Source organism: Rhinopithecus roxellana, chromosome 14 (assembly GCF_007565055.1).
Source record: "Rhinopithecus roxellana isolate Shanxi Qingling chromosome 14, ASM756505v1, whole genome shotgun sequence".
NCBI classification, from domain to species: Eukaryota; Metazoa; Chordata; class Mammalia; order Primates; family Cercopithecidae; genus Rhinopithecus; species Rhinopithecus roxellana.
In genome coordinates this window covers 42,277,758-42,298,877 of record NC_044562.1, presented here as the reverse complement: position 1 = coordinate 42,298,877, position 21,120 = coordinate 42,277,758, and the positions used below count along the sequence as shown (strand labels likewise).

Below are 21,120 nucleotides of genomic sequence, written 5' to 3'. Positions count from 1 at the left end.
CACCATGGAATACTATGCAGCCATAAAAAAGGATGAGTTCGTGTCCTTTGTAGCAACATGGATGCAGCTGGAAACTGTCATTCTCAGCAAACTATTGCAAGAACAGAAAACCAAACACTGCATGTTCTCGCTTATAGGTGGGAATTGAACAATGAGAACACTTGGACACAGGAAGGGGAACATCACACACCGAGGCCTGTTGTGGGGTGCGGGGAGGGGGGAGGGATAGCATCAGGAGATATACCTAATGTAAATGACCAGTTAATGGGTGCAGCACACCAACATGGCACATGTATACATATGTAACAAACCTGCACGTTGTGCACATGTACCTTAGAACTTAAAATATAATAAAAAATAAAAAATAAACATTGTCTTTGACAACTAAAAAAATGACTCATACTTGCTCTTAAATTATTTCATTTTTAATTGGGAAAATAAGACATATAACTACAAGCAGATACACAATTCTGAGCTCTCTCAGTCAATGAGGTTGGTGTTACTATATTTTTTCAGAGGGGGGGAGATAATCTTAATCAATAACTATTGTACTTACTATCCTTTTATTTCCTTTAACTAGTTGATTACTATTTGAAAGCAAGAAAATTCATGTGAAAAGATAAAATAATAAAATTATAGGCTACTACAGCCCAGAGAATGTTTTAAAAACACATGTTTGTCAAGATTTTTTTATTATCAAACTAATAATACTATTTGAGAAATAATAAATCTTAGAAAATAATAAAATTTGGAAACCATGGAAAAGTAGAGGAAATAAAACAATAATCCACAGTTATAGTAAGCAATGCGACCAATGTGGTATATTTTAATCTAGATTTTCTATGCTTAGTTTTGTTGTTACTTGTTTTTGTTTCAGCTCAGTTTGGTTGGTTGGTTGGTTTCTCTTGCACAGCACATGTAGGCTGAATAATCCCTCTCCCCCTGCTTAGATATCCACATCCTAATCCGTAATCCATGGAATTTGTGAATATATGCAATTACATGGCAAAGTAAATTAAGGCTGCAGATGAAATAATGGTTGCTAATGAGCAACCTCCTGGATTATTCAGGTGGGCCCAATGTAGTCATAAGAAAATGTGGCACATACACACCATGGAATACTCTGCAACCATAAAAAAGGATGGGTCCATGTCCTTTGCAGGGACATGGATGAAGCTGGAAACCATTATTCTCAGCAAACTATCACAAGGACGGAAAACAAAACACCGCATGTTCTCACTCATAAGTGGGAATTGAACTATGAGATCACTTGGACACAGGGCAGGGAACATCACACATCAGGGCCTGTTGGGGAGTGGGGGCTGGGAGAGGGATAGCATTAGGAGAAATACCTAATGTAAATGATGAGTTGATGGGTGCAACAAACCAACATGGCACATGTATACCTATGTATCAAATCTGCACGTTGTGCACGTGTATCCTAGAACTTAAAGTATAATTAAAAAAAAAAAAAAAGTGAAAGAGAGAGGCAGAAAAGAGAGAACCAGACAGATGGCAGCACAAGAAGGACTCCATCTGTTGCTAGAGAAGAGAACCACAAGCCAAGGAATGTAGACAGCTTCTAAAAGCTGGAAGAAGCAAGGAATTTGGATTTTCCCCTAGAGCATGCAAGAGGAATGTAGTTTTGCTACATCTTGATTTTAGCTCACTGAGATACATTTCAGACTTCTGACCTCCAGGACTGTGAAATAATAATTCATATTGTTTAAGCCTCTGAGTTTGTGGTAGTTTTTTTACAGCAGCAGTAGAAAACTAATGCAGTGCACGTATGTAGATTTTTTATCTATAAAATTATATGCACCTATATGTTATTTAAAACATTTTTCAAACATAATTTGTAATGATACCTCTCGTTTACTTAATTATTCTTTTATTATTTCTATTATTAAAATGATACTCCAATTAGTATCTTTGGGCATAAAGCTTTTTCTATATTTTACATTATTTTCCTAGGATGGAATTACTGTGTCAAAAGGTAGAAGTATGTTTAGATAAAAAGGATTGTGAAGAAAAGGCAGATTAAAGGTCATAGAATTCATATTTCTGATCCATGAAGGATGTATTTTCAACTTTTACCAAACTCATTCAAAAGAACTGAGTAAATAATCCTTCCTGCTGCCTTTTCTACCTCCCTCAGTTGTCTAGTGTGTTACAACCCAAAAAGAAGATGAGGCAAATTCCAGAGATCTGGAATGATCTGGGTGAACATCCTGTAGACTCAGGTATAGCAAGCTGCAGAGTGGTGTCATTAATCTTAGAAATAAGTTAACTGGCTAAGGTCCAGAATTTAGCAGAGCACAATGAAGAAAAAAACATTTCCTTCAAATACATTAAGAGTGACAGTTTTATGCAATCAGGATTCATACATGACAGTGACCATCTTGGGATGGGGCCTCGGAGGCCAGTGAGTACAACCTTCAGAATGCAAGAAGGTATCTTGAGGATAAACAAGAGATGTTTTATTTGGTACCATGGTTCAAGCGTTTGCTAGTTTCTTAAAATGAATAATTTAAGCTAAATGTTAGAACCAACTATATTATTTTAAATATGTTATTATAATCAGCTGCAGTGTGACCCACCTGTAATTCTTACTCTATAGGGCAGGCTCAGTGATTCCCAATAAATTATTTCATTGTCTTCCAAGGGTTATAATAATGAACCTCTATAGGTATTTTTATAGCTAGAATCTGACAGTGTTGACACACTTGACAACTGCAGTCAAAATGCCTGTATCTGGAGCGTGCAAACCAGGTAAATAATGCCTTCTGCCTCATTCTTCTCCCATGTTCATATTAAATATTGCCTTTGTCTGGGTGTGCTACATAACACCCTATCTCATCTTAAGCTTTGTACTTTCAGAGGCTAATTCTTGAACAAAGATAAAATGATGCAATCAGTTTGGGGGGAAAAAAGTGAAGCACTGGTCAATTAGCTCTTTTCTGGATTCCCTAGATAACTAGCAGAAGGGAGGTTTTGAACTTTTAAGCCAAACAGTGAAATGAAGAAGCCCCGATTTTTAGATATGCAGGAAAAAAGTGAAACAGGGGAATAGAAATGAACTCAACGGTCCAAGCATAGTGTTAATTACTATATTTTAATTTTTCCATTTATGTAAAGTCTCAACTATCACTTTATTATCTCTTTAACTTATTTTACAGGTTCTTTAATGTAATATGCCATGAGAAGGTAGATCAGGACAAGTTGGACTGTTTATTAGTGGGTTTTATGGGCTGGGAGATGATCTCATGTGAGACATTCCCCCAGGAATGATGCTCATCGTTAAACAGCAGGAAGATAGCTGGATGGAAAATGTGTCATTCCAGGATGGAGTTGAACCTTAACTTTGCTGTGAAATGGTATAAAATTAGAAAAGGAGAGCATTAAATGTTGACCTAGAAAGATTGAAGAAAAGTTATAACTTCATTAGAATACATTTTTTTTGAATGGGATAAGTTTTATATGGGATTACAAGGAGGGTGGGGACTATTACAGATATTTATTTAAACTATTGGGAGTAATAAGGAAAAACATTGAATACAATGGCAACAATCGCCAGAAGTAGCTCTGTCTTATTTTCCCAGGGTAAAGACATTTGCTTAGAATAAAATGGATTTCTAAATAATCATTTTCATTCTAAATGAGTCTACCTGGGAAGAAAAAGCTATTAAGTCATCAATGTACCCCCTCCTCCTTCCTCACCTAGGTATTAGAACAAAATGTTTGCAAACCAATGACCTCATTTACAGGTGAGGATTGTAAGTTAACAACCTTGCTTATGGAACCTCAATTTGCAAACATATTTCAAATATTTACCTAAATACTTAAGTCCCTAAAATATCAATTGTTTGAAGATGAGATTTTGAGGACCATGATGTTATATAAAGAAGTACATTACAAGGCCACTTTGGAGATGTGAATTTGCAAAACAAACAAACAACAAAAAAAAAGTATCTGAATTTGCAGTTGCTTCAACATTCAATTGTGTGAATAAATTAAGTATTCTAATTTCTTGTTCTTGCTTTGCATATGTAAATATGGTATTTTGTACTTGTGGAATTATTTAGATAATTGGAGAGTTGGATGCTGAGCTCAAATATCAAATCTTTCAAAGGCACATTTGGTTGAGAAAAGGGTGGGACAATTTTGTCTTCTTTTTTTTTTGAGTTAATGAGAAAAAGAAAGTTCTTTTGGTCAACTTATTTTGGTACCAACCTTTCAGAGGGAAATGACAGTTTATGTGTGGAAATTAATGAGTCAAGGCAAAAGCATAATTAGTGAGTTAGAAAGGGAAAGTGAGATTAATGTGGAAAAACTCAAATGCATAGATGCCACACACTCTACCACTGGGCAGCTTCAGGGAACTGTGTGCTAAGGGGAAGGCTTAGATCAGGTGTTGATTGACTCATTGATTTATTCAGTAAATATTTATTGAGCACCTAATATGTAGCAGGCAGTCTGTTAAGTGCTGGTGATTCGGGAGTGAGTGAGACAGATGAAACTCTGGCCCAGTGGAGAAGACCCAGAAAAATGTTCATTGAAGGGTGTGGGCCCCGTAGAGTGAATTGTAATGTTGACCACGAGGTGAGCACACTTTTTAGTTTCTACCTCAATGGCTCCCTGTTAACTAGGGAAGTTTCTGAAAAGGTCTTATGGAACATTATATACCTCACATTTTCCCTGGACCTTGCAAGGCAAAGGTGGGGTTGCAGACTATACTCAGAGAATGGCCCTTCTAAATACACAGCCGCATGCTGCATGATGACGTTTCTGTCAATGGTAGACCACATATATGATGGTGGTCCCATGAGATTATCATAGGGCTAAGAAATTCCTATCATCTAGTGATGTAGTCATAGTAATGTCATAGCACAATTGCTTAATTTTAAAAATAAATTTAATGTGTCCTAAGTGTACAGTGTTTATAAAATCTACAGTACAGCAGTGTCTTCGGCCTTCACATTTACTTACTAGTCACTGATTGACTCACCCAGAGCAACTTCCAGTCCTGCATACTTCATTCATGCTAAATGCTGTAGACGGGCATATCATTTTTTATCTTTTACACTGTATTTTTACTGTACCTTTTCTATGTTTAGATATGTCTAAATACATAAATAATTGCGTTATAATTACCTACATTTTTCAGTACAGTTATAGGCTATATAGGTTTGTAGCCTAGGAGGAATAGGCTATGCCACCATAGAGCCTAGGTGTATAGTAGCTATCCCATCTAGTTTCTGTAAGTACACTATGTGATGTTCTCACAACAACGAAATTACTAATAAGGCATTCTCACAATGTATCTCTGTCATTAACTGATGCATGATTACTTTGGTTATCTAGGTTTGGTGTTTCTCAAGCAGGGTTCATGTTGTTAACAAAGAGTTATTTAGCTTCTTCTGAGTTCCAGGAATGGTAAAGATGCGATGGTGATGAATTATTCATAGACCCTGCTCTCATGGGTCTTCCAGGCTAGTGAGAGAGATAGATATTAGTCAAATAGTCAAAGAAACAAAGATGTGATTACAAACTGCGATTCAAAGTACGAAGCTCTGCAAAAGCACAAACAGAGTCTTTTGTACCGTGTTGTCATCTAAAGGGATGGGGAGAGTTTAGTAGGGGAGTGGGAGGGACATGCATATTCCAGAAAAAGGCCAGTTTATGACAATTCCTGGAATTGGGGAGGAATAAGGCCATTATGGCTGGACTGCAGAGAGTTTAACAAAAGAGATAAGATTATGTTCAGGGAACATAGATACAAGCAGATGGAATCCTGCTGATGCTAGCTGAGTGGCTGGAGATTTCTAGCAAGCACAGAGAAGCTCTCTGCTTCTAGTCAAGAAAGGGGCTATGTGGGAGCATTAGACAACTTTTTTTTCAAAGTTAGGTTAACATTAGACAGATTTACTGAATGGGAGTATTTTGTTGTAACACTTCAAGTCCAAATGGAGTATGATACTATTATGAAACACCAACATGTCATTTAGCAGTTCATCTACATCTAGTCATTTTCTCTACGTCATGGGCATTAAGGTGTGATCTGATAACACATTTCTTACTATCTAGCACAGTGCCTGCCTGGAGTATGCACTAAAAAGTTTTTCTGGTAGATTAAGTTTAATTTAATTGCAATAATGATTACCCTGTTGTCTAAACCTAATGAAACCCTTCATGTAAGCGGGACAGAATGGGGAAGACAAAAGGAGACCATAACTAAATAATTTACACATGCATCCCAAAGGCTGAGTTGCACAAGTCCTGGAGAAAGGATTTTTTTTTTTTTAATTATTGAAAATTTCGGACAATTCAGAGGTCTTTTCTTGTGTTAAATCTTGAGACTTTATGACTGTGAGAATTTTATCTGCATAATCTACCTGCAAAAGGTGCGTCTTATCTGACAGAAAACTTCAAACTCATTAAAAGAGGGGATCCTATATGTTTTCATGAGTGTTTTGTACTCTAAGCTCTGGTATCAAGCCCTGTATTCTGATTTAATAAATCTAGTTTTGGTTGGATAGAATATTTCTGCTTATCTTGTTTGCATTTGTAACAGCAATTTTCAAACAAGAGTCTATATAAACCTGGAGGTACACAGACTTTCTAGGAGCTACAAGGTCACTGATACCTTTAAGGGAACCAATGGCCAAATTCTCATCTTGTATGTGTGCTATTGTTTGAATGTGTCCCCTCCAAAATTCAGGTGTTGCCAATGCGACAGTATGAAGGGTTGGGACCACTAAAAGGTGATGGGGTCATGAGGGCTTTTCTTTCATTAATGGGATTAAGGTCCTTATGAAAGAGGCTTCAGGCAGTCCTCAGCTTGCTCTTCAGCTGTTCTGCCGGATGAGCCCACAGCATTCTGCCCCTCTGGAGGATGCAGCGTTGATCTTGGACCTCCCAGATTACAGAAGTGTGAGAAATACATGTCTATTCTTGTTAAATGACCCAATCTACAATATTTTGTTGTGGCAGCACAGACTAAGACAATGTGTATGTTTTCCTAACACTAATCTTCTGGAGAGGATGGCTGTGGTGGGCCAGTTTTCCTACCCCACTTTCTCTTTTATAATCACTCTCCTCTAGTCTCTCTAAAAAAATTACGTCTCTCACCCATCTCTAATCTTACCATGGTGTACAGTGCTGCAATTTGAGATTGCGTCACTCCCACAAAGTGAAAGCTTTGGTGAGAATTACTGAAACATGATACATCTTATTTTCATATCATTCCATTAAGAAACTCATGTCTTTCTGTCTCAGTCTATCTAAAAATGAATTGGAATTCATAGGTAAGGAAGTACAAGATGCAATTTAGTGATGTTTCCTAAAAATAAACAGGGAAGCTAGACATTTTCTGTTAGTAAGTCTGACTTGGTTGATTGGTTTGACAGTGAAGACAAGGTTTGCCAATTAGCTCTATTGACATTTTCTATAAACTTAATGAACGAAATTTTCAGCCCCAAGGCTTTTGAAAAGTATACATTTGATGCATGTATCAATATGTAAATAATCATAATCATTTAAACTTACAGTAAAAGTTTCAGAAGTCAAACTTAATGATATGAGAAGGGATACATAGTTTCTCAAAAAGTCATAGATTTGAAATATTAGCTGATAGGAAGAAGAAAAAGTGTGGTGGCCCAGTGAATGAAGAGGAGTATCCCAGATATCTCACTAGGAAAATGCCTTCGTGTTAATTAAATCATTTAAACATTAAGAAAACAGGTTTCCTGGAGAATGATTGTATATACATTTATAAATAAGTAAATACACACACACACACACACACACCACCCGCCCCCCCCCCCCCCCACAGTTGTTCTGAGGGCAAATGTTGGATTCGTTGAGTTTTTTTCATTGACACTCTGCTCTTCTTATAGGGGAGCACAGGTTATGTTGATCGGCAAAGTTGTCTTCTAGACATTGAGAAGCAAATCTGTATTTCCAATTTTTAAACACTCTGAAGTCAGAGCCAAGATAAAATAGTGTTTTGACCCTAGATTTATTATTCAAAAATCAATTTTCTCATTAGAAAAGGAACATTTGTTTCATAAAATTTTGAAAATAGCAAAAATTATAAGGAAAACAAAATCAAAACCAGCAATATATTATTGTTTAGTTGTATACAATACTCCTGAATTTATGATAGGGTTATTTCTGTAAGATGAAGAGGATTTGTTTTTGAGAAATAACCTCATTGTAAGTTGAGAATATCATAAATTGGAAATGTATTTAATGTACCGAACCTACTGAACATTATAGCTTATCCAAAGCGGCCTTAAATGTGTGCAGAACACATACATTAGCCTACAGTTGGACAAAATCATCTAATGCAAAGCCTATTTTATAATAAAGTGTTCAATATCTCATGTACGAGTATTGTATTGCATACCATTAGCCTGAGAAAAGATCAAAATTCCAATGTCAAAGTATGGTTTCTACTGAATATATATTGATTTTGTACCAATATAAAGTCGAAAAATCGTAAGTCAAACGATTGTAAATTGGGGACCATCTGTATCTTTCTGTTCATTTTTCTAGGTATAGAAATTTAGTTCTTTTTCAACATTGGAATCTTACTGTAACAGTTTGTAACTACTTTTAAATTTTATCAACATATTCTGATCATTTCACCGTTTCATTAAATTTTTTTTTATGACATCATTCCCAATGATTGAATAGTATTCCATCAGGAGGAGCAACATAATTAATTAATTCTACATTTTTCATACTTGAGCAAATGTATGGATCCTTTTCAAAGGAAAGATAAATTGTCATGCTCCCTCCAGCCTTGATTTATGTTCTTTTCATTGTTTTTCCTTCTCTATGTAGAAATATAAAATTAGAATAAATTTTTTATGATGCTAACAACTACAAAACCAATACAAATTTATGTTTAAATTTTGATATAAAATTAATATAAGTGAAACGCCAACAGTTACTTAAAGTGATAGCTGATATTTAATAGTAGGATGATAAATATTTGATATTTTCTTGGTGTGCTTCATTTGATTTTGAGCCTGATGGACTATCATGTCAGTCATCTTGAATATAATCATATTTTTCTTCTACCATAAACTTATTTTAAGTCAATGATTCATTGTTTTTATGCATCAATCAGTTTAACAGTGTACCTCAAGTACAGTACCATCAAAAGTTTAAACAAAAATTCTTAACTACTAAACTTAATCTTGTTAGATTCAAAGATAGCTCCTCACAGTGTAAATACGACATTAACAATTGTTTGCTAAGTGATAATTCAGCTCTCCCACAACTGCTGTGGCCTCCTTGTTCTCTAGGAGGTTTGCCTTTCCTTGGTACTATTGTGACTATAAGTACAAACACAAACTTTGGCATCAAAATCATAGCAGAGCTGAGGTGGTCTACCAAATCATCCAGAATATCTTTACATTGACATTCTTTAGATTATCATCAACATAAAGACACTAGATTAAAAAAGGAAACCTAGGCAATACCATTCAGGACATAGACATTGGCAAAAACATGAATACAAGACCAAAAGCAATAACTACAAAAGCCAAAATAGACAAATGGGATCTGATTAAACTAAAGAGCTTCTGCCCAGCAAAAGAAACTATCATCAGAGTGAACAGGCAACCTACAGAATGGGAGAAAATTTTTGCAATCTACCCATCTGACAAAGGGCTAATATCCAGAACCTACAAAGAACTCAAACAAATTTACAGGAAAAACACAAACAACCTCATCAAAAAGTGGGCAAAGGATATGAACAGATACTTCTCAAAAGAAGACATTTATGTGGCCAACAAACATGAAAAAAAGCTTGTCATCACTGGTCATTAGAGAAATGCAAATCAAAACCACAATCAGATACCACCTCACGCCAATTAGAATGGTGATCATTAAAAAGTCAGGAAACAACAGATGCTGGAGAGGATGTGGAGAAATAGGAATGCTTTTACACTGTTGTTGGGAGTGTAAATTAGTTCAACCATTGTGGAAGACAGTGTGGTGATTCCTCAAGGATCTAGAACTAGAAATATCATTTGACCCAGCAATCCCACTACTGGGTATATATCCAAGGATTATAAATCATCCTACTATAAAGACACATGCACATGTATGTTTATTGTGGCACTGTTCACAATAGCAAAGACTTGGAACCAACCTAAATGCCCATCAACGAGAGACTGAATAAAGAAAATGTGGCACGTATACACCATGGAATACTATGCAGCCATAAAAAAGAATGAGTTCATGTCCTTTGCAGAGACATGGATGAAGCTGGAAACCATCATTCTCAGCAAACTAACACAAGAAAGGAAAACCAAACACCACACATTCTCACTCATAAGTGGGAGTTGAACAATGAGAACACATGAACACAGCGGTGGAAGCATCACACACCAGGGCCTGTTGGGGAGTGGGGGGTTAGGGGAGGGATAGCATTAGGAGAAATACCTAATATAGATGATGGGTTGGTGGGTGCAGCAAACCACCATGGCATGTGTATACCTACGTAAGAAACCTGCACGTTCTGCACATGTACCCCAGAGCTTAAAGTACAAAAAAAAAAAAAAAAAAAAGAATAAAAAAAAAAAAACAAAAATTACAAAAAAACCTTCTTTTGTAACTCAGACCCTTAAGAATAAGGCTTTTGGAGCCCTCAATTTACCAAGGTCTCTATTTTTTTGTATCTTGTGTATTAGTTTCTATTGCTGCTATAACAAATTAGCACAAAATTAGTTGCTTAAAACAATACAAAATTTATTATCTTATAGTTCTAGAGGTCAGAAGTCCTAAAATCAGTGTGTCAGTATGGCCATGTTCCTTTTAGAGTCTCTAGTGGGAAAAGCCTGTTTCCTTTTCCAACTTCTAGAGCCTGCCTGCATTCCTTGGCACATGGGCCCTTCTTCCACCTTCAAAGAGCATCACATCAAACTCTGCTTCCATTGTCCCATCATCTTCTATGACTTGGACTCATTTGCCTTCCCCTTATAAGTACTCTTGTGATTTCACTGGGTCCACCCAGATAGTTCAGGCTAATCCTTCCATCTCTAGATCCTTAGCTTAATTACATCTGCAAAGCACTTTCACCAAGTAAAATAACATATTCACAGGTTCCAGGGATAAGGACATGGACATCTTTGGGGAGGCCATTTTTCAGCCTACCATATCCGAATGCTAAAATCTTCTCTTATAAATAATGCCGTGATGTTGTATATAAATTATATAAAAAAGCTGTGATGTTGTATGTTGTATTCATTAGCCATGATTATTCTTTTAGGACAAAAGTCTAATGCTAGAATGTGCAAACCACAATATGTATACATTAAAAAAGACTTTTAATAAACAATGCCAAATTACCCTCTAGAAGGGTTACTTTGAATTATATTTTTGATAGTAGTGCATAGTTGCTTGACTGCATTGGTATTATTTATTAAAAATCCTTTGCTATTTGATAAGAAAAAATTCATTATTATTTTACCTTAGAGTAATTTGCTGTTAGTTATTTTGATGACATGGAACATTTAAAAATATATTCACTGGTTATTATTACAAACAAAAATAATTTAGATGGAAATTTTATTCAAGGTTCTATTGCTCTATAGGGTTTACTTTGCAATGTAGAAATGTCCTAACCTATAAGTGGTCTGCTTCTAAAATTGCAGCATCAGGAGGAAAATGCAGAACAGCTTTGAACTAAAGTTCACATTTCAGAGTGTTTAGGAGAGTGAACTAATTGTTTGAACAGGTGTAAGGATGATACTGTTCAGGACGAAACACTTGTTCAGTGTGTTTCGTGTATAGAGTTGTTATGCTCTTCTAACAGAGATAGCCTGTTCAATTATAGATGTGTGCCCAAGTTAGAGCATGTCACTTGTTTCTACTACACTAGGTGTCTTTCCAGGGAAAACATCTTACAATAAATTTACATTATTGCTAAATAAGAACTAAATATTTTATCTGAGAGCAATTATCATCTAATTCTTGTCATGAAAATATTAGTGACAGGAAAATTTTAATAGATAAAAATTTGAAGGATTTAAAAAATTGTTTTATTACACAACGATTACATACTCATTCAATAAAAAATTTTCATTGCAGATAATTGGAAGAAAGAAAAGCAAGCCGTGGTGAAGAAGGAACGTTTTATAAAGCCTCTTTTATACCCAGGATGGCTGAGAAGTCAGAGGCCTGCAATGCTAGGAAGAGAGGGTCTAAAATGGTAAGATTGAACACATAATATAAAATACGTAGGGGTGTACAGGTGGCTATATTTTATTTGCTTATACTCTATCTTTTCTCCCTCCAAAGCATCACTTGTTGCTGAGTTAGGGAATCCAGACACAATGCAAGGCAAGCCTTGAGAAAAATCATGCAAAATATTGCTTTCAGAGTTTACAGAGGCAACAATATCCTTTCTTTCTTTGCTCAGTCCTGCTGGGGCTTTGCTTTCCTTGAAGAAGATGCGTCAGTGGTTTTCTTTCTTTAAGATATCTAGGAGGAGGCTGTTTTTAGCCGAGAGCTGCTGCTTTGCCTATCACTGCAGTGTCGTGTAGGATGCCTGGTAGAGAAGGCAGCTGGAGAGGAGGAAGTCGGAAAGTGAGTGCCTGTAAAGAAAGAGCTCAGGAATAAAAAGAGAATATGCTAGGCTGTGCGCAAGCAGCAGGTGCAGCTTTCAGGCGTGGCAGAACAGGGTGGGTGCCTTTGGCAATCTCTAGTCTCTTGGGATCTTTTATTTGTTTGGTATTCTAAGAAGATCTGACTTATTTGTACCGTTTCAATGATATTGTGAGGTTAATATGTTTCCTGGTGCATAGTAATTAACATCAGGCTCTGCAGAATGGAATATTCCAGGACTTAGAGAATGCTGGGCATTTTATGGGCTGCAGCCAGCAGATGGTGATAGCGTACCATAAAAAAGCCAATGAAGTGGGCTTGGTGAAGCTGGGAGGTTCAGTTTTGTTTTGCTTTGTTATTTAAGCTTGACAATACCCATCTATATATCCTGTGGGTGCACAGTGTTTGAGCCCAGTCTGATCTTAAACTTGTTTTATGATGATATCATTATTTTTTACTGCCACAAATTAACTGTCGGTTTCAATCTACCCCGTGTTTCAGCTGCCTTTAGGGATCATCTTGTCAGTTATGCAGCTTTCCAATTTTATGGCTGAGATCAAGAATGATTCCTTAAAGGCACATGGGAAATACAGTGAAATGTGGGAGAGTGGATGTGAGCTCTGTTACATGGCTGATATTGTAGGTGCACAGGAAAGATAGATAAGGGCAAACCACTAAGGTCCCAATTCAGTTTGAAATTTGACTGTCTTGACATTTACACAGGTGCAATCATTTATCTAGATATTGATGGTGACCTACTATCACTGCAATAAAATGGAGCTAGAGGAGTTCCAGTATTATTTTACAGAGTTATGTTCAAACATGTGAGAATGTAAGGACTTGTGGGCACACCAATACTTTCAGGTCCACAGGAAATTCTTTCACTGGGACATAAAGTCATTCATTCATTCTTCCTTATGTCCAACGCTTCTTGAGTGCTTATTGGGTGCTTATCCTTGTTCCGCGCGCTAGGAAGTCCTTGCAAAATTACCTCGCAGGAACTCCTGGTTGCTGCCTATCTTTTCTTGAAGTGTAAGGGCAAAAGGAGATTAGGATCCTCTTTATGGAGAGCTGGCAGAGCACCATTGATTGATGATAAACTCAAAGGAGAAAAGGGTCATATTCTAGTTTGCTCCAGTCAAAGATTTCCATCAGCAATAGACTGTTGTAAATCTGCTGCTGAATTCTGCTACTGGCCGGCATACTGTCCAAAGGTGTACTGAGAGACATTGGGGAATCCCAAAAGTCAGTTAAAAAGGTCAGGCTATTCTTCAAATGTTAGATGGACAAAGTAAGCATGGATTCAAGCCCCCTGTCAAATCATCTGCAGTCTACAAATAGCTTATTTTACCAGCTTCCTAACTAATGTGGTATCTTCTTCTAGAACTTGCCGAGTTTTATCAGAATTAAGTAATGGTGGTTCCTCTATAGCCTGTCCATTATGAACCAGGCCCTTTCCAAGTATTATTATTTTAATCTTTATGACATTCATTCAAACGGGGCATTATTATACTGTTTTGATATATAAGATAACTGAAGCTTAAAGAAGTTGATTAATTTGCCAAGTACGTAGCCTAGTTGAGAATTAAACCAAGGTCTGTCCATGCCCCTCCAACTATGCCATACTCCCTCTCTTTTGAAGAATTGTTTGCTATAACATTGTTTCATTGGCCAGAACAAGTGTGGAAGGGAAATAAAGGAAGCAGTCCCAGGATTTGTGCCGAGAGAGGCTGACATCTGTAAGGGGATCAGGCAGAAGACATAATATACAGGAACCTGGAAGCATCCCATCATTTGGTCTGCAGGGCTTTGGAATATTGGGGAAAAAAATCATCAGAATTTTCTGGGAGACGGGTGGTTAGCCTGCAGAAATAGGGTGTCTTGTTCCAAACAGAGGCTTCAGAGCATCAGACAGACTGTGGAGTAAAAAGAAGAGAAGCAAAGTGCAATTAGAACTGCCATACCAGGAAAACCTTTGCTTGAATGCAGGCTATAAAAGATGGATAGTGATACATTGGTCTTTTCAGCTCCACTCTCAGGCAGGGATAACAACATGACTGGCAGCAGCATTTTGAAACACAGACAGCCACCACCACTGATATTTATTTATAGAGAGAAAGTGTGCGAGGTGGGATAAATGCACAGAAACACTTTGAGCACTAAGCGCAGTGCAAATGGGTTCACTATTGATTCTTAGCGGAAATGTTCATGTCTGCCTTATGAACAAATATTACTCCTGAGACCGTCTTTAACAAAATATTTAGTCTGACCTCTCCAGACTGCATTTACAAACTCATTTCTCTCTTCTTTATGTTTTAGTCCTTTTCACTGTGATGTAAGTAGGCTCTCCAGCAGCCCCAGAAGACTTTCACAAGAAGAGTTTCAGACGATAGACAATAAGCCTAAGTGATTGTGTGGTAGGTTCCATCAAAAGGTATCATGGAAATACTATAGAAGAAGAATGAGAAATTATGGGAAGTTAACATAAGGGACACAAGGGCACATCAGGGTGTAACATCAGCTGGTGTGGCAGATCCTGGAATGCCAGGAAGCAAAATTGTCAGACACTGTCTGTGGGGTTTTCACTCCCACCGTGGCTCCATTTCCACACGTATGCCATTAAGTCCCTTGTGACTGGACACAGCCAAGTGTGGAGAACTACTTAGGAAAGTTTAAGAATCCATTAGAATCATTAGATCTCTTCTGAGCTAGCCAGAATAATTAAATCTACGTCCAATTGGAAACTAGTTTAGCTGCCGATTTTACTTACCTTTCAAAGAATTGAGAGGAAATTCTTACGCAAGATTCACTCACAAATGCCTTCTAATGCATCTTTAAAACATTCTACTCATCTCCCTTCAAAAATGGCTTCTTATTTATGTTGCTGAAGGGCATTTTTCAAAATGTATTGTGACTTTATTGTACTAGTCTGTGAACTAAGGTTACCCACAGAATGTTTGGAAATTAAGCAGTTTGTGACTATAAAAAATCAAACTGGATATTTATTTGATTGCTCGAAGTTCTGAGTGCATTATCTAGATAGCTTGTCCATTTTTGTCTGGGTTAATGTCAGAAGTTTTCAATTGCAAATCCCTCCAGAGCAGGACTGATGCCATCTCCATCAGTTTAAGAGCCCCAGGTTCCTCATCCAATAAGCATGTCTTGAGTGCCTAGGATGAGACACAAGTTCTTGACTGGCACAGGGTGCTCTTGTCTGGAGATGGCAGTGAAGACATTTTTCTTCCTGCGTAAATATGTGCAGGAAATCAAAGCTTTTTTTTTCCTTGCAAACTTACCTTTCCCCTCTTCTGATCCTGTAGAAAGACAGGGAAAATGGGGCCTTTTTTGTTTATTATTATTATTTTTTAATTTTGAGCATTCAATTCAAAGCTAAAATTCTGCTGCATATAAATGATAAATGGCTCTATGCTAAGGGGCTTGCCATTGTGTATATGGCCATGTAGCAGACATTTGGCTGTGTTTGTTTTTTTTTCCTTTTGCTTTAATCCCCTCATAGAAAACAAACACAGACTGGGCGTGGTGGCTCATGGCTATAATCCCAGCACTTTGGGAGGCCGAGGCTGGTGGATCATCTGAGGTCAAGAGTTCGACACCAGCCTGACCAACATGGTGAAACCCTGTCTCTACTAAAAATACAAAATTATCCGGGCATGGTATTGCATGTCTGTAGTCCCAGCTACTCGGGATGCTGAGGCAGGAAAATCGTTTGAACCCAGGAGGCGGAGATTGCAGTGAGCCGAGATTATACCATTGCACTCCAACCTGGACAATAAGAGCAAAACTCTGTCTCAAAAAAAACCAAAAAACTAAAAACAAAACCATAATGCAGTCTCCCAGTTACCACACTTTCTATACCATTGCTTCCCTTTGAACCTTTCAATTCTCCCACCAACAGCTTAGAGGCACTTTTGGCCATCCAAGCAGCTTGAAACCTGCAAACATTATAGAATTTGCAGTCTATCTAGGGCAACAGGAACCCAAAGGTATCTATCAGTCTTGGGAGCCTCATATGTTCACAGATTTTCTTCATGGAATTTTTTTTTCTTTTTTGAGACGGAGTCTTGCTCTATCACCCAGGCTGGAGTGCAGTGGTGCAATCTCGACTCACTGCAACCTCTGCCTCCTGGGTTCAGGCGATTTTCCTGCCTCAGCCTCCTGAGTAGTTGGGATGACAGGCACATGCCACCACGCTGGGCTAATTTTTGTATTTTTAGTAGAGACAGGGTTTCAGGAAATGTTTTTGGTTCACCTATATGGAATCTGAAGTATTCGCCTCTTGATACAAATTATTTATATTTATAGAAAATTTATTGTATTTCTATACCCACTAATCACCTATTCTGGAAAATGTTTCCAAAGGTGGAGAATGAAGTGTAGGAAAAAGCCCAGGGGACTACAGATAAGACGCTACTTCAAAACTTTAGGGCTGGAGCAAGTCACTTTTATAAGTTTCAGAATTCCCACCAGTTAAAGTGGAAGTAATAATGCCTTTCTTAGCTTTGCTTAATAGAGGTACAAATCATTTAAAATTCCAAAGTATATTGCAAGTGTATGGTTAGAATGAAAAAAAAAAAAACAATATTTATTAGGTTTTTTTTCTATATATAACAAGTGAAGCTAAGGTCATACTATTGTATAAGGAGAGAGCCTTATCTACATATTCCTCACTGTGATTTTTGTACATAAACAGATCACCACAACCACAAGCAACAAGGTAGTATTGGTTTCACAGTTAAAACACTGGGTTTTAGGATAGACAGACATGGGTCCAAATTCTAGCTCTGCCATTTTGTGACCTCGTTATTTAACCTCTCTATTTTCTCATTCATAAAACAAAGCTAATAATTTCTACTTCATGGAATTTCAATAGAGATGAAATGAGACATGGTATGATATACTATTGGGCACAACATGAGGATAAAATGGTTAGTTAGGAACACGGGTACCCTTCTACCACAAAAGGTAATTTCTCTTTGCTTTAAGTGAAATATTATGCCCTCACAAAAGCTGTAAATTCATAAGAGTTTTTTAAAAATTTCATAATCAGGCCTTAATTTCACATGAGAGAAATCTAGTTTTAGCCAAGAACCTTTCCCACATCAAGTCTTTTCATGGAGAAATGAGGGTCTTCCTTCCCACTGTCTTCAAATTTGTGGCACCATCAGCCTTTGTAGTAGCTACTAATTCTTAGACTCATGGTCTGCCACAAGCTGTTGGCCAAAAGGAACCCATGGGCGTCTGATTGCTGTGCTGCTTCTGCCACATCAGATAGGACTGAGTCCAATCGCATTGAGTCCTTGGGGATGTGCTTGCCAGGGAGGTGTTAAGGTTTACCACATAAGCACATGGACTTTGAGATAGACCGCCTGCGTTCAAATCTCAGCTTTGCCCATCTTTCCCTGAGTGACCTTGAACAAATAACCCTTTTAAACCTCCACTTTTTCATTTAATAAGTGGATAATAGTAATAACCAACATTTATGTAAGCTCTTTCCATGTGCCAGGTTCTGTGCCCGGTGTTTTACATGCACTAACTGATTTAACTTGATAGCATCCTGTGAAGTAGGGATTTAGTATTTTTCACTTTTCTAAAAAAAATTGTAGTAATAAAATTTAAAATGAGATCTACCTCCTTAATACATTTTTAAGTGTACAACACCTCATTGTTAACAACAGGCACAACATTGGAAGGCAAATCTCTAGAACTGATTCATCACGCGTAACTAAAACTCTACACTCATTGAACAATAATTCCTCCTTTCTCCCTCCCTGAAGCCTTTGGCAACCACTGTTCTCTCTGTTTCTAGTCTGAATGTGACTATTCTTGATACTTTATGTAAGTCAAATAATATTTGTCTTTCTATGACTAATTTATTTCACTTAGGATAATGTCTTCAAGATTCATCCATGTTATCAGAAGTAGCAGGATTTCCTTCTTTTTTCTTTTTTTTAAAGGCTGAATACTGTTTTTATTGTATGTATATACCACATTTTAAAAAACCATTTATCCACCAATAGATGTTTAGGTTGTTTCTGCATTTTGGCTTTGTGTGTAATGCTGTAATGAAGTTGAGAATGTGGATATCTGTTCAGGATCTTGAATTGAAATGAGGTGAGGATTATTTCTAACACCCATTTTACAAAGGAAGAAAAAAAAAAACAACCAGAAGGATAGAGAGGTTAAATATATTTTTGCGGGGTACACAGCTAGTAATTGTTACAGCTGGGCTTCAGTCCCACTGACTAGTGTAGAGATTGTGTTCTGGAAGTGATAACACTTCGCACTAGCATTGGACTCTTAACAGTACCTGGCATCTGCAAATACAAAATAAGTATCAGCTAATTCTATTAGCAGCAAGGAGGATGTGCCTCTGGCTTTAGTGCTTTTGCCCACCTAGCTTGCATTTTTTTCGATTATACTTCTGAAGAGCTGAAACCCTCTGTTATGAGACTGAACTTAGGCTTTTTACAGACGTAAATTTGTATTAATGTTAACTTAGAAGGTCAGTTCTAACCTTAGACTTCTATAAATTCTGGCAAAATTCTAGTAGGAAGTTTCCCCCCTTTTCTTTTTCTACACCTTCTCTCTCCTTCTAACTGGCATTTCATAAATGTATTTACTGACTCCCACACCCAAATTCAAATATTAAAAGCAAAGCCTTACTCTCTTGCACCAAAAATAAAACCCAAAACTACCATTCACTCTTTGAAACTAGAATTCTAATCCTAGAGATGATGTATTAACTCTATCGAAACATGAACAAAACTGTCCTGACCCTCAGTATCCTCTCTGGAGAAGGTCAGAACACAGTTGTGGCCACAAAAATTGCCACTGAGCCCTGATATAAATAGCAGTGAATTGGCCATGCAAAAACGGAGGACTGAAGGGTCAATGAAAGCTAATTATAACTTGAGGGGTCTTGCCTGGATTGTGGGAGAGCAGGGTCAGAAGACTTGCAAAGCTGACATTTTACTCCCAGATGAGTCTACTTTTGGGAAACTATTTATTTATGGATGTGCATAGAGCCTAGGAATTAGAGGTGGATGCCAGAGGGAGCCTTGTAAGAGCTTATGGCTGTCCTGTAACCGGAAGTCAATCTGCCATTCTCCTCTTATCCTCTGGTTCCTGGTTTGTGATTTTTCACTGCAGCAAGTATTCTGCTTCTTCCCCGTCACAGAAAATATGGCTTTTCTTATCTGTAAGGTGTCTCAATTTAGTGGAAAATAGAATTGAGTCCACTGCCCACTCCCTGTTCCAAGACTGTTTTTTCTCAAAATAGGAAAGATATAATGTGTAGGCTGGGTGGCTAGAATTAGGTTGAATCAGTACGAAACAGGGAGATTTGTTTGCTTCAGAAGAAAATCTCCCACTGCCTTGCCTGGCTGCAGAATCCAGGACAAATATCAAGACTTGGAGCTATAGAAATCAAATCATCCTGAGTGGATTATTATAATGATGACCCTCTCCATGGATTGCCACATGCCCTTTTAACAAAGCCTTTTGTGGCCAAACTGGCATTTCTAGTTAAGATTTTGAAACCATTATATTTAATGCCTTCTCATTGATTAGGTCAAAAAAGAAAGAAATCGACTTTCCTGTGGAGATAGGCAAATCTTTTCTTTCTTTCTCTGTTTTTGTAATGAACTGAAATATAAAGCCATCTTGTTCTCTAGATATCCAGAGAAAATTAATCACCTCAAAACAGAGAAGGAGAAAGTTGGAAGTACAAAATGACATGTCTGAGTTTTTCTGTGACTCCAAAATACCCACTCGGGTAAAGATACCACCAGATTTATTGTTATCCAGCCTTTGGATTCTTATTTCTGATCTATCTATTGGGTAATAAAGGATTCATTTTATTTTGATTGTTTCAGAATATCACAGAGCAACAGAGAAAATGTGGATCACTCCAACTGTAGCACAAGGTCAGGGAGGAAAAAAATCAGAGAGTTTGGAATTTCTAAGTGCTCGTGTTTGAGAAATAAGGAGCATCACAAACTAACAGCAGAGGTGGACATTTTTTTACTGAGTGATGGAACAGCACTCGTCAAATGCAAATAAAAATTGTACAAAGAAGGTAACTTCTTTCTGTCTCCACATCTCTCCATCTGAAACTTCATTCTTCCGTTAAAAAAGAACTGTGCTTTGTGATGTATAAAGTCTGTTTCTTTCTCTTCAAGTTGAATGTTAATGTTCTGCCTTGTGCCCTTAACTTAATGGATATTCTCAAAACTGACAGCTTTTTCTTCATGCGGGAAGAAGAAATAATTCTGAATTAAGAACACCAAAATAGGTTAAGGATACATTATGTCAGAGGCTGTAGATTGTTAACAAGCAAAGGAAGCACACAGCATGGAATATAATACAATTAAGGGCACCTGGGTAAGATTGCCGGCCATTTCATCCCAATGACTTCACCTGTTGATGCCAGAGGTGGCCCTTTCCAGTCTGTCTAACATTTTACAGAGCCCAGGT

General features: G+C 37.3%; 1 long non-coding RNA gene across 1 annotated transcript in view; it reads left to right on the top strand.

Annotated features, from left to right (window-relative positions):
• Positions 1 to 20,796, top strand: part of LOC115893181 — a 32,124-nt gene extending 11,328 nt beyond the window's left edge. Inside the window, exons 3-5 of the long non-coding RNA XR_004053120.1 lie at positions 12,109 to 12,229; positions 14,944 to 15,041; positions 20,520 to 20,796. This is a non-coding gene — a long non-coding RNA (uncharacterized LOC115893181). The remainder of the gene's footprint in view (positions 1 to 12,108; positions 12,230 to 14,943; positions 15,042 to 20,519) is intronic.
• Positions 20,797 to 21,120: the final 324 nt, after the last annotated feature.